At 41.6% G+C, this 14,508-nt stretch overlaps 1 long non-coding RNA gene across 3 annotated transcripts in view; it reads right to left on the reverse strand.

Moving 5' to 3' along the window:
• LOC120369773 overlaps window positions 1–13,617 on the reverse strand; it is an 89,621-nt gene extending 76,004 nt beyond the window's left edge. For 2 of the 3 annotated variants that reach the window (XR_005583391.1, XR_005583390.1), the window contains exon 1: window positions 6,400–6,467. This is a non-coding gene — a long non-coding RNA (uncharacterized LOC120369773). Of the gene's footprint in view, window positions 1–6,399; window positions 6,468–13,467 lie in introns of those variants that run through there. The other variant, XR_005583393.1, reaches the window with a different exon arrangement.
• Window positions 13,618–14,508: the final 891 nt, after the last annotated feature.

Here is a 14,508-nt window from a genome sequence, read left to right on the forward strand (position 1 = left end):
TGTTCAGTCTGAAATTAAAGGAGGGCAATGCAAATCAACATGTGGTTATAGAAATGAGATCCTAACTTGATACCTTTTTTGATGATATTGCAAAATTTGGTTGATAAAGAAAATAGCGTTGATATAATATACCTAGGTTTCTGTAAGGCATTTGATTTGGTACTGCACAACATTTTGATTAAAAATGCTAGAACAATATAAAATTAACACGACACACATTGGATTAAAAACTGGCTAACAGATAGGTCTCAACATCTAATTGTAAATGGTGAATGATCATTGAGCAAGTGTTTCCAGTGGATCCTGCAGGGGTAGGTTCTTGGCCCTACACTACTTAACATTTTTATCAATGACCTGGAAGAAAACAAAACATCATCACTGATAAAGTTTGAAGACGACACAAAAATTGGGGCAGTGATAAATAATGAAGATGATAGGTCACCAATTCAGAGCGAACTGGATCACTTGGTAAACTGGGTACAAGCAACCAATATGTGTTTTAATACGGCTAAATATAAATGTATACATCTAGGGAGAAAGAATGTAGGCTTTACTTACAGGATGAGGACTCTGCCCTGGGAAGCAATGATTCTGAAAAAGATTTGGCGGTCATGGTGCATAATCAGCTGAACATGAGCTTCCAATGTGATGCTGGGACCACAAGAGCAATCCTGAGATGTATAAACAGGGGAATCTCAAGTAGGAGTAGAATGGTTATTTTACCTTTATATTTGGCACTAGTATGAATGCTGCTGGAATAGTGTGTCCAATTCTGGTGCTCACAATTCAAGAAGGATGTTGATAAATTGGAGAGGGTTCAGAGAAGAGCCTTGAGAATGATTAAAGGATTAAAAACCATTCCTTATAGTGATAGAATTAAGGAGCTCAATCTATTTAACTTAAAGAGAAGGTTAAGGGGTGACTTGATTACAGTCTATAAGTATCTACATGGGGAACAAATATTTAATAATGAGGATGATATGATCCATTGGCTGGAAGTTGAAGCTAGACAAATTCAGACTGGACAAAGCATAATTTTTCAAAACTGAGGGAAATTAACCATTGGAACAATTTACCAAGGGTCATGGTGAATTTTTCATCACTGACAGACAATTTTAAAATCAAGATTGTATGTTTTCTAAATGACGTGCTCTAGGAATTATGTGGGGGGGGGAAGTTCTATGGCTTGTTTAAACAGGAGGTCAGATAAGATGATCATAATGGTCCCTTCTGGACTTGGAATCTATGAAAAAAACATTTGTCTAGAAGCAAAAGTTGATCGCATTGCCATTGAGAACACAAGTGATTAGTTCAACCATTCATAAAGCCCAATTTTCAGTTGTGGCTTCTAATTTTACATCAGGAAAAATACAAGCACCTTTGTGTTTGCGCTACCATCACCAAGGGTACTGACTACAGGAACTCCTCACTTAACGTTGTAGTTATGTGCCTGAAAAATGTGACTTTAAGCAAAACGATGTTAAGCGAATCCAATTTCCCCATAAGAATTAATGTAAATGAGGGGGTTAGGTTCCAGGGAAATTTTTTTCACCAGACAAAAGACTATATTATATATATAAAACACAGAGAGAGAGAGAGAGAGAGAGAGAGAGAGAGAGAGAGAGAATATAAGTTTTAAACAAACAATTTAATACTGTAAAAGCAACAAAGAATCCTGTGGCACCTTATAGACTAACAGACGTTCTGCAGCATGAGCTTTCGTGGGTGGATACCCACTTCTTCAGATGCAAGTCTTGCATCTGAAGAAGTGGGTATTCACCCACGAAAGCTCATGCTGCAGAACGTCTGTTAGTCTATAAGGTGCCACAGGATTCTTTGTTGCTTTTACAGATCCAGACTAACACGGCTACCCCTCTGAAATTTAATACTGATACACAGTGATGATGATTGTGAAGCTTGGTTGAGGTGGAGGAGTCAGAGGGTGGGATATTTCCCAGGGAATGCTTTACTGCTAAATGAACTAGCAATTGACTGAGCCCTCAAGGGTTAACTCTCACAACATTCTACAAGGCAGCAGGAAAGGAGAGAGGACAGACAGAGAGACACACCCTGTGTGTGAGAGAAAAAAATGTGCATTTCCCCTTTAAGTAGCTGACCCCAGGTTTAAGTACACTGCCTTGCTAATTAAATCAGCTTGCTGAGACCTGAGATGGCAGCTACTGTCTAGAAGCTCCCTCCCTCCCTTGTGTGTCCTCTCTGCTCTATGGAAGATGGGGTAAGCGGGGTGCAGGAGCAGGGGGAGGCGGAGACATCCTGGCATTAGCCCTCCTTTTCCTCTCTCCCCCCATACAGGAAGCATGAGTCTCTGGGAACAGCTCCAAGGCAGAGGGCAGGAGCAGCACATGGCAGTGGGGGGAGGGACAGCTGCTGCACAGGGAACTTAGGGGAGTGGGGAGCTGATAGGAGGGCTGCTCGTCCACCTGGTTCCAACCACCCACCAGCTAGCTGCAACGGGCTGCTTTTCCTGCAAGCAGTGGACAAAACAGGCGGCTGACAAATGCTGTTATAAGGGAGCATCGCACAACTTTAAACGAGCATGTTCCCTAATTGATCAGCAACTTAACATCAAAACAACGTTAACTGGGACGACTTTAAGTGAGGAGTTCCTGTATATACCGCTAGCCTCAGCAAGTATTCCTTAATCTTGCAGCTAAAATAATACTGTGATAGGCCTCATGGTTAACAGAGGAAACTAACCCCCTCCCTCCTGTAACTCCATACTTTTAAAGGTATGAGTGGGCATTTGTTTCTACACTAATAGACCTGATCCTGCAAGACCTTCACTGGTGAGTAATCCTAGCTGATATGAGTAATCCCAATTGTCTTCAATGGCTCTGTGAACACAAGTATTTCTTACTTACACAAGTAAACATGGCAAGACTGGATCATTCATTATTAAACTGGAAATCAAAGGTTCTTAGCTTTACCACTGCTATTGCCCCATTATATGTGGACAACAATTCCAACTATCAGGAATAATTATGAACAAAGCCCAGCTAATTATACAAGGCTTTCTCAGCTGCCCTAATTATGGCTCAGTTCAATACTATTTGCTTGTTTTTTTGTTTTTGTTTTAGTTTTTAAATTGTGAATAGATTTAGTAGATGCTTGTCTGGCAAACAAATGAGATCAGTGTTCTAGAAGGAATCTGATTAATAAAATTATTCACCAATCATTTATTTTCCCTGATTTATATAATTCTTGAGCCTCTCTCTGACACAGAGAGGAATGTGAATTACATTGTGTACATTTGCAAAAAAGCCAATGTCTCCACCTACACCAAAGATCCTACAATCTAAAGGCCCGGTCCTGCACTGAGGATGCAGAGGATCAAGGCCTTAGTCAGACAACTCTGATAACATGGGGGAACAGTTCAGGTAGGTGAAGAGAATAATGCCCCAATAATGCAATGAGCTCTACACAGGTAGACCCCTGCACTCACTTAAGTCCTCATTGACTTCAATAGCACTACTCACAATGTCTACAGTTAAACACACCTGTAAGTCTTTGAAGGTCAGGGTCTATCTCTAATGCGGGGAATGGTTCGGGCAAAAGCAGGTGAGGAGATCAAGGCCCTAATACTGTAATGAGCTCCACCTATGCATGAAATCCATTGCCTTCAGTAGGGATCCACATCATTTATTACTGGGTGAAGGTCATAGTTACTGAAATCAGCTTCAAAAGCTTGTCCAAAGAAATGTTTTTTTCAGAGGCATTTAGAGGAAGAGAAAGTGAGCGTTCAATGCACGGATGTGGGAGGCTCTTCCAAAGCTTGGGGGATAGCATGATAGAAGGTGTGAAGCCAAGAGTAGGAAGAAGAGTCATTTATTTTAAATGCTTGTATTTCAATCCCAACAAAGCTCTTTTAAGTTACCACTAGCTCAGTGATGAATGATTGCACTTTAAATAGGAAAATAATTGCTAAATATGTATTTAAACTATACTATGCTTGCCTTATATTTGAAGAGTAAAGGGTTTTTTTATGGATTGAAGAAAGAAATCAAGCATGTTTCTCCTCTTGTATGATCAATACCCTTAATAGTCTTATAAATTATTGATATTCTGCTTACAAACTAATTGTCTCTGAAGAGGCATAATTGTGCAATACTGCTGAAAGGGACACAGTTCAAAAAATGGAAGGTTTCTTTGCTTTTCAAAAAGTTTTCTGGTGGCTTATGAGGGCAGCTGGGAAGCCACGTTGTGTTATTTAGTGAAATACATTAACTGTGATTTAATTTTTAATTTTTCTTCTTTCTGTGGCAGCATAAAAGGACCTTGCTATATAACTGCTAATCAGTCTAAGGTCAATACCATGTGGCCTTATAACAGGCCTCCTAGAAATGGGACTTCTTCCAAGATTAAAAAGATTTGGGTAGGAAGGAGAGGGCTGAGCTGACAAAAGTGTCAGACTATACAGATATAACTGCAGGACTGGTGCATAAAATATTACAAAATATTCCTAATGCTAGTAATGCTGTACTATTATTGTTTCTTCACAGATACCATTGATTAGTGTAATAAAGAGAACATATTTTATTTCTACTTAATATCCTGAGCTATTTTCATTTAGCTGCATTTCATTACCTGATTTTTATATTAGATAATAATATCCTACAAAGTTTTCTAAAATGCATGTCATTTTTACATGTCTCATTTTCAAAATGAAGAGGACCAAGATCACAAATCCATGCCTAGGGACTGTCAAACCTTTAGTATCGCTCTGCATCTGGGTCTTTTAGCTAGATAGATAGCTATCAACCATCAAGTCTTCTTCTTCTGTCTGCTTTGATAAACTAGAATTCAATATCCAAAAAAGATAATCAGTAGCTGATTTTAAAGTTTATGAATTCCTCTTAAAATCACCAGACAAAGGGAGCCTACCTAGAGGTAGATTTGGAACCTCACATATATGTCCAAGAAGCTCAGTTCCATTCCTGGCCATGCTACAGGTGATGTGGGATTTCCCTTTGTTTGTACAGTGCCAGTCACAGTGCAGCCCTGATTTCTGATTGGGACCTTTAGGAAGTACAGTAATATAAATAATATTAAGCGAGACAAATTCTGCCCCAATTTATACCCCTCTCAGTTCCACTGTATTGGATTCAATGAGGTAGGACAGAAGGAGCGCCTGGAATTGTTTTCTAGTCTCTCACCAGGTGATTCTAGCAGAGGGAGCTGGTGGAGGCATGTGGCAAAAGGGACAAGTTAAGGCAGATGAATGGAAGCACAATGATCCTCAGGGCTCCAAGATAGGATTTAAGGAATCCCTACGTGGAAAATGAAAACTAATGACCACAATAAAGACAATTATACTAAACAACAGACTAGACATTTGAACAAATATTTGCAAGACAAAATAGATACTGATATCTTCTTTTAGCAGATGGAGACGGTATGTCTCAGGCAACTGGTAAAAAGTATATGTAGCTTTTCATACCCAAGTCACTGGTTAATGTTTGGCTCAGGTTAATAGAGCTCCAAAGTTATCTGAGCAATACCATTCAGTAATTAATTGTGAAATTAGTTGGTGGTCTTAGTCCGCTCCTCTTGTTTATGTCCACATTCCCACACTTGGCACCCTGCTGGCACATTTAGCAGAAGGGCCTGACTGCATGTGGATAATGTACAACACTCACCCCTAAAATTTAGCAAGCCAAGACTGAGGCATGCTGCCAGGCTGTTTTAGGGAAGTATGTACCAGTTCTTTGGATAGATAACTTTAATTTCCAGAGCTGTCAAATCATAGGCATCAATGCCAACTATGGAGGTAGTTTTTGTATTGTGCAATTCTGATCACTAGGCACTGAAAAGAGATACCACTGAAATACTATCCAATGGCAACAATTTTCAATTATTACCATCCTAATTCAAACAAACCACCAAGAATTAACATCCCTTTATCTATAATTTTTCTTTAGTTTATGTCAATTTAGGACAGACCTTGATCAACCTTATTTAACATTCTACAGCCCTTAAAGAACATTTTTTAAAAAAGAACATTAGCTTATATCCCAAAACAAATGCTGGCTTTCAGCAGCCTCTTGTGTATTCTAGTAAAATAGCAGGAAGAACAACCTGGAATTAGACTGATTAAATTTTCCAGCTCCAATTTGATCACAATCCTCATTATCACCAATGTAAATAGCATGTTACATGAGCCATAGAATTTTATGACAGCATACATCTTCTCGATGGGGCAGAATAAAACATTCCCAAAGCAGCTGGGAAGTACAGACAGACTTACAGCCAGAAATGGTAGCAGTTGTGTGGGTGGTAAGAACAGAGCTGCCCTTTATAGAATTAAAACTCAAGGTTGCATTTACAATAGACGTTTCAGCCATAGCTGAGAGTAGATTTAAATTGTCGGTTGCACCTAACCTTGTTAGAGACTCATGCTGTCGAGTGGCTGAAGGAATGGAGGGTGAAGGGGTCCTAGTGCATGTGCCTGAAAGAAAAGAAAAAGGTGTCTGAGCTAGAGAAAAAATACAGAAAAACTGCAGAGGTTTTTTTAGAAAGGTGTAGTTTGCAAGAGATGAATTTACTTCATCTAAATTATCCTTAATGAGAAGCTAACATGGTAGGTTATGAGTTTAACAAATTATCCAAAAAATTCAAGAGGGAGCTGAATTTCAGATGGATAGGGAGATGTCTCTTTGCAATCCTATCCAACACTGGGGAGGGAGAGGGGATGGTGCTCTCTAATATCTCAATCAATTTAATCAACCCTGATTACCTAATGGGATTCTCCATCTCACCCTGTGGTCCTAGAGCTACATGAAACTCTTCTAGGCATCTTCTGAGACTCTTGTGAAACAGAAGGATGTGATTGGAGCAGTGCTTGCTATGGTCACAGGAGGGTTTCTCACACTGTTCATCACATGCAAGTTTATATGGGAGCACTAAACAAACAGAATGGAGTTATCAGGATTTCTCCTTAATTCTCCATATCAGTAGCTATAGACAAGAAAGTGGAAGAAAAGAAATGCCAACATTCCTGCCTATCGACTAGGCTGGGGGTAAGCAGCAAAGGGGGGAGGAGAGAAAGAGAGAAAAAAAATAGACAGTGTTGAACGGATAGCACAAAATAATCATGATGTGGTATCCAAATATTTGCAACATTTGCATCATGGTGTTACATCAACACATGGCGAAGTCATGTTGAGCATCACAAAACAATGCCAGGGCATCACTTCATGATTAATTCATGGCTCTCTGTGACTCCATTTATTGATGAAGTGGCTGTACAGCTCTGTAAGGCTGATTGCCACTGCCCAGATCTTCAATCAGCAATGACATTGAACTGAAATCTTCTGGAAGTTTGAAAAATGTTGGTATAGCATTTTAAGAGCATGTTTCATACAGCTCTATGCCTGATATTTTGGGATTTGAAAAAAATGGAAATACCTAACAGTCATGAGAGGCTCTTCTCACAGTATTTTCAACTTGGACAATATCAAGACATTTTGCAAACCCTACTATAAGGCTTTATACTTACCCCATTTACATGGCATTTAACCATCTCTGAGGTATCTAAATACCCCATCAACCAACAAGCTTGACTATTTTTTTGGATGCTTATCCTATTGAAATTGGATGCCAAACCTCTGGAGAATCACTTATTACTAACTAGAGCTGGGTGAATAATGGACTTTTTGGTTCAGTTGCCAAACCGAAGAATTGAAAAAAATATTCATTTTGGGTTGAACAGAACATTTTGTTTGTCCTGAAATGAAATGTTTTGTTTCATTTCCAGGTGTTTTTTACTCTTTTGTTTTGTTTTGATTTTTAGTTAGATAGCGATAAACTTTGAAATAAAACATTGTTTCGAAATGAAAAGCTGAAAAATTTCATTTTGAAAATATCAAAACAAAATGTTTTGACTTTTTTGGAATTCTATCCCTCCCCTATTTTCACATGAAAACTATTTGCCAAATTTTACCTAAATTCATGAACAATGTCAGTCAACATGAAACTGCATTTTTGAATGCAAAAACTATTGGCCAAAAATATTTTCACCCAGATCCACTTATTACTAAAGAAGCTCCTGGTCCCAAATTATAGGCTTGAAATAGCTGTGCTTGTAGGTATGCTGATTCATTGGAACAGCCATGTAGCTGTACATATATTACCGACACAGTGTTATTTCTACACATTTCTCATTTGAATGCAACACCCTTATTTTGCCCTAAGTATTTCACAGTATAGAGCAGTTATTCATTTCCATATAGAAGGCTACATTTTCTTGAATTCATAAACGATAAACTATATTAAATAAACTGCAAACTGACTGATGATGAGTGCTGCTCTCATAGGCTAATTTCTCTTCTAAACTGTGCTATGAAAATTCTAGCTAATGGGCTGGTGACAAGACTAAACAGGGATAATAACAGACTTAATAAAGAAAGACAAATGGGATTCATTAAAAGCTGGCACTCAGCAGATAATCTTTGGAGAGTTCTCACCTCAATCTACATGACCTCATCAAAAATAGAAGTCTTGTGCTGTTTTTATCAGTGGATGGTGAGCCAGTCCAATTGAAATCCATAGTTGAGATATTAAATACATTTGACTTTGGGCTGGGGATTCTCTGTTTCTAAGATATGTCCTCTTTTGGGGGGGTTTCCAAGCCATTCAAAAGGTTACAAACATACCACACTATACCTATTATTTTTCTGATTTGTATTGTTTGTACTTCAACCTCTTATATATAGCAGAAGAAAACATCCCCAAATTAAAAGCTCTTGGCTAATACCACTCAGTAAAGTATTTGCACCTTATGTGTAGAATGTGTAATGCACTGCTTAATCTGCTGAGGCACAATGCTGGGGAAAAGAGTGACAACGAGAGAGAGAGACAAGAAATCTAACAATTAGATCCCCAGGCTTTGGCAGGGTCAGTGGTTAGAATTCAAATCCAAATTCAGGTCCAAATTTTACAGACAGCCTTTATATTTATAATACACCAAGTTAAAACCATAATTCAAACACCTTCAGAATTTGGGGTGTTAAATCCAGATTTAGCTCTGAATTCTCTGGCCCCACCTCTAATAATAATGCAAGAAACTTAAAACAATGTATGTAGGTATATCAGTTTCTTCCAATAGCTTTCTTTTATCTTGTTAAAAGGTAAGATATTACCAGTTTGAGAAGACATTTCCCTAGTCCCTATAACAGAATACATCTGGAAGCAGTAATATTTGACCTACAGGCAAAATGCTAAAAACTTTGTCTAACTGCACTACTATAAACAGAGAGGCTTCCATGTTCTGGTTGGCCATGCTTTTAGATTGTGCATTTGGTCCAAGCATTGGGGAAATCAGTATACTGTTTCTGTTCTAGCTTCTCTTTCCTTTTGTGTTGGTCAGGATCCTGTCTCTATACCTGAAATCCATGACAGAAATGACTACCTTATTCAGGGCCGCCCAGGGGGGGGGGGCAAGTGGGGCAATTTGCCCCAGGCCCCAGGCTCCGCAGGGGCTCCCAAGAGAACGGCTGAGGCTCCTAGCCCGACCCCGCCCCTCTCCTGGAGCCTCAGCACATCCAGGAGCTTCCCTGAACAGCTGCAGCGTGTCTCCGGCGGGGCCTGAGTGCAGCCCCGCTCAGAGCCGTGTGGTAAGGGGGCGGGGCTGCGAGCTCAGGCCCCGCTGGAGCTCGCAGCCCCTTCCCCTTACCACGAGGCTCTGAGAGGGGAGGAGCTCAGGCCCCGCCAGAGACAAGCTGCACCGCTATTCAGGGACGCTCTTGGATGCGACGCGCTGAGGCTCCGGGTAATAGAGGGAGCCGGGGGTAAGAGGCTGGGGCTAGGGGTTGGATAAGGGGCAGGAGTCCCGGGGACAGTCAGGAGACAGGGAGGGGACAGAGGTTGGGGGGGCAGTCAGGGGACAGGGAATGGGGGGTTGGATTGTGGGCGTTTTGAGGGTCTGTCAGGACTCAGCGGCGGGGTGGATAGGGGTCGGGGCAGTCAGGGGACAGGGAGCAGGGGTGGGGTCCTGGGGTGGTGGGGGTGGGGTCTCTGGGGGATGGTGAGGGGGCAAGGAGCAGGATGGGTCAGGGATTCTGAGGGGGCTGGGCAGTTGGGGGGCAGGAAGTGGGTGGGGGTCAGATAGGGGGCAGGGCCAGGCTGTTTGGGAGGCACAGCCTTCCCTACCCTAAAGCTCATTCAGCAGTTTGAGGCTTACAGAAGAGCCAAGCTGTTAGCTTTTCCATTAGGGCTACCATCCCTTTCACTTCTCAAATGCCAAATTATAGTCTATATTTAATTTCAGTGCCATAGGGAGATTCATGTCAGGGGAGGGTAGCTTCATTTAAAATTAGCCACTGCGGGAGGGATCACATACGAAGAGCAATATCCTACACCACCTACCTCCTTCCCAACCCTACCAAGGGAGACCCTCCCCCTGCATTCCCTGAGGCTTCAGAGGTTCAGTGAATTCAGTGGTTCTCAAACTTTTGTCCTGGTGACCCCTTTCACATAGCAAACCTCTGAGTGCAACATCTCCCACCCCCTTATAAATGGAAAACACTTTTTTTATATATTTAACACTATTATAAATGCTGGAGGCAAAGCGGGGTTTGAGGTGGAGGCTGACAGCTCGCGACCCCCAGTAATAATCTCATGACCCCCAGTTTGAGAACCCCTGGGTTAATTTAATTTTAGCACCCTGTGTCCATTCACATGCATGTGCTATTTTGAGCATTTCAGTTTTCACAACATAGGCTCATCCCAGATTCTGGAACACGCTCAAATGCTCAGTTCGTGGAGTATGTACATAAGCTATACTAAAGACAAACCCACAGTAACCGTCTCCAGTTTGTGAGGGATCCCATGGAGCCAGTCTCTAGGAAACAGATAAATGCATGGAGGTTAAGTCCATTAATGGCTATTAGCCAGGATGGGTAAGGAATGGTGTCCCTAGCCTCTGTTTGTCAGAGGGTGGAAATGGATGGCAGGAGAGAGATCACTTTAACCTGTTAGGTTTACTTCCTCTGGGGCACTTGGCATTGGCCATTGTCGGTAGACAGGATACTGGGCTGGATGGACCTTTGGTAATATACATTTTTTTTGTACCTGTTGTGATGAAGTGGGAATGTTCTTAATATTTTCTCTGAATACTGTGTGTCTGGGGGTTTAGTCTGCAGAAGAGAGAAGAATAAAGGGGATTTGATAGCTGCTTTCAACAACCCTGATAGGGGTTACAAAGAGGATGGATCTAGACTGTTCTTCTGCTGGGATGATTTAGTTGGGAATTGGTCATATTCTATGATACTCTAAACTGACCACCAAATTTAAGTTGACCTGCGCAGTATGGCTGTTCTTATGTTCATTTAGCTTAGAACATAAGAACAGACATACTGGGTCAAACCAAAGTTATGGAGAAAGATATGAGTCAAGGAAGCCAGCAGAGTATCAGAAACCCGGAAAAATCTCTGACTGGATGGGCTCAGGCGTTTGGTCACAAGCTGAGATGGTTCAAAAGTTTTGGCTTTTTTTTAAGCAGAATTTTTTTATTGTTTCGTTAAACAATCAAACACAGCAAGCAGCAAATATTTGGCCACAGACTTCTGAAACCCCAAACCATATTCAGGTTTTGGCAGACTAATTTCAGCTTTTCAATTAAAAAAAAACACAACAAATTTTGAAGGAAAGCAGACATTGTTGGTATCAGTGGGTCCTGGATTTGGTCCTTAAAAAGCCCAATAAGGTCAGGGCCACCCAGAGGATTCAGGGGGCCTGGGGCAAAGCAATTTCGGGGGCCCCTTCCATAAAAAAAAATTGCAATACTATATTCTCGTGAGGGCCCCGAAATTGCTTTGCCCCAGGCCCCCTGAATCCTCTGGGTGGCCCTGACCTTATTGGGCTTTTTAAGGACCAAATCCAGGACCCACTGATACCAACAGAAGGACCACCATTGTCTTCAGGGGATTTCACATCAGGACCTAAAAACTGTATTCAGTGTCTGTTTTGGTAGCCTTCTCTCATTGTAGGGACTCCTCATTTATCTGACACTGTAGCTTTTGTGCAGGAAAGGATTCCCCATCTTCTCATTCCTTCCCTGATAGGGAGCAAAAGATTCTGAGTTTATTTGCTCTCATGTGGTTAACTAATACCTTGTTCTGTGGTAGCTTATGTACTGCCACCACCACATCCAATCTGTGGGAAGTCACATTGTTTTCTCATTATGTTTTTCAAGCTTTGTTCTGAGCAGGACACATTTTGTTTTAAAGTACCCAAATATGTTTCGACTGGCTGCACCTTCTTCAGCATGTGGCCATACATAGTGTCTAAATTTGCTATGGCAGTTTGAACATAATCTGATTGCTAATTAATGTCCTTTAATAATTTTGACCTTTAAAATTTGTCTTCTAGCATTGCTATTATAGAGGCCTGCTGTGTGCATGCTTACTCCCGATTGGGTTTATCTCGCCTGTGACTCTTCTGCTATCACTGGACCTCCAGCCAGCATAAGCATTGCTCTTTGGATTGGAAATGTCCTGGCTGGCATTTTAGGGTTGCTTTTAGATATTTTTGTTAGCTTGGTTTTAAATCTCAGCCATCACTGTTTACCCTTGCAGAAAATACCGATTGTGGACGTTGCAGCTTGGGCTCTCAAGCCTAGGAGGTCAGGTGGGCTTGAGATCCCAAGCCACAACATCCAAACTGCTTTTTCTAGCGTGCTAGCTCATGAATTCATGATTTCATGAATCTGTTTACCTGGGCTGGGAGGCTCCCGCTGCAGCCTAGACATACCCTAAAACAAGTCACTGGCTCAACTCTGGCTCTCGTCCATAGTGAATGGAAGTAATTACCATGTGAAAGCTGCTGGGAAGCCTTTGTGAAATGAGTTATTGATCTAGTCCATTTGGCAAAGTCCACACCAAAAGACCCGCCAACCACAGATGGCCTTAACCAGTACCTTTGCTGACAATTCCAGCAAAGCAGAATAGAATCATAGAAGTGTAGGAATGGAAGGGACCTCGATAGGTCATCTAGTCCAGTGGTTTGCAAACTTTTTTTCTGGTGACCCAGTTGAAGAAAATTGTTGATGCCCACAACCCCATGGAGCTGGGGACGAGGGGTTTGAGGTGTGGGAAGGGCTCAGGGCTGGGGCAGAGGGTTGGGGTGTGGGGGTGAGGGCTGCGGGGTGGGGCCAGGAATGAGGGGTTCAGGGTGTGGGAGGGGGCTCTGGGCTGGGGCAGTCCCCGGCACTCAAGGCAGGGCTACATAATAACTGGAGCATTCCTGACAGGCAGTTGTCTAACCTGTCCTTAAAAGCATCCAATGTACGAAGTCTGACCTATCATCTCAGTCCTAAAGATAATCCATCCACATCAAGCTTGAGGCACCAAGCTGCTGGCCATACACAGCTGTTCTTTACATTTAAGTTTGGATCTCTAAGGCTATTAAGCCAATACCTTTCACAAACACTACAAATGCAATAACACTTACACAAGGTTTGTCAAGTTGAAGTTGAGTCAATTGAGAGGCCCAGTATGGCAGCTAGTATTCTCTATTTTTATCCTCCATCAGTCATCAGGATGCCCATTAATATCCTTGGCTGGATCAATATAATGATGTTTCTGGTTTCATGGTTAATGCAGAAAGTGCTGTAAAGGAATAAAAATAGGTGTGAAGCCTAACAATGCTATGATCTTACCCTGGAGAAAATATAGCATGTTCACAAAGCAATGTAACTCCCCAACACTTTAAGAACAGGGAATAGGACAGTAATCTGTCTAGGTTGGTTCTCATACAGCCTTCATTACTGTAGTATCTGAGCACCTCGAAAACATTAATGGATGTATCCTCACTTCTATTTCACAGATGGGGGGAAACTAAGGCAGAAAAATTAAGTGATTTACCAAGACCACCAAGGGAATCTATGTCAGAACTAGCACAGGAATCCCTAATTATCAGTCCTGGGCTTTGTCGAGTAGACCATGCAGCTTCTTATGCTATCAGATTGCCCTGTTTTGTGGCAGACAACACACTGACTGCTCTGCAGAACAACTGACTCTACCACTGATGGCTTTATGGCTGCCATATGCTTCCTCCCAGGTGGCTTCCTGTGGCAATCAGGCAGCATTGCACCTCACAGCCACAAACAGATTTGGGGACTTCTCAAAAAAGGAGGGGCTTGTGGCTTCAATTTTCACACAGCCTAATGGCTAGACCTGGGAGGCTGCCCTGGGGACTGAGAAGAACTCTTTATCTTTAGGAAAAAAATAGTAACAGACCTTCAGTCCCAGTGATGAGTTTACATTGATGTATATCAATTGATGTTGTTAAGGTGATACATAAGGGAGAGGGATAGAAACTTGTTTGTAACAAAATGAAAGCTGAGAATCTCCTTTACATTTGTGGACCCTCCAAAATTAGGCTGTAAGGGCTTGATAGGCCCCAAAATCCAGGTCTTATGAACCTAAAATTCATGGTTTCCTCTTATACACCTGGATGAACAAAAGGGACCTTAAATGATTTTGCTTGTCA

The sequence above is a fragment of the Mauremys reevesii genome, linkage group 8, assembly GCF_016161935.1.
Source record: "Mauremys reevesii isolate NIE-2019 linkage group 8, ASM1616193v1, whole genome shotgun sequence".
NCBI lineage: Eukaryota > Metazoa > Chordata > Testudines > Geoemydidae > Mauremys > Mauremys reevesii.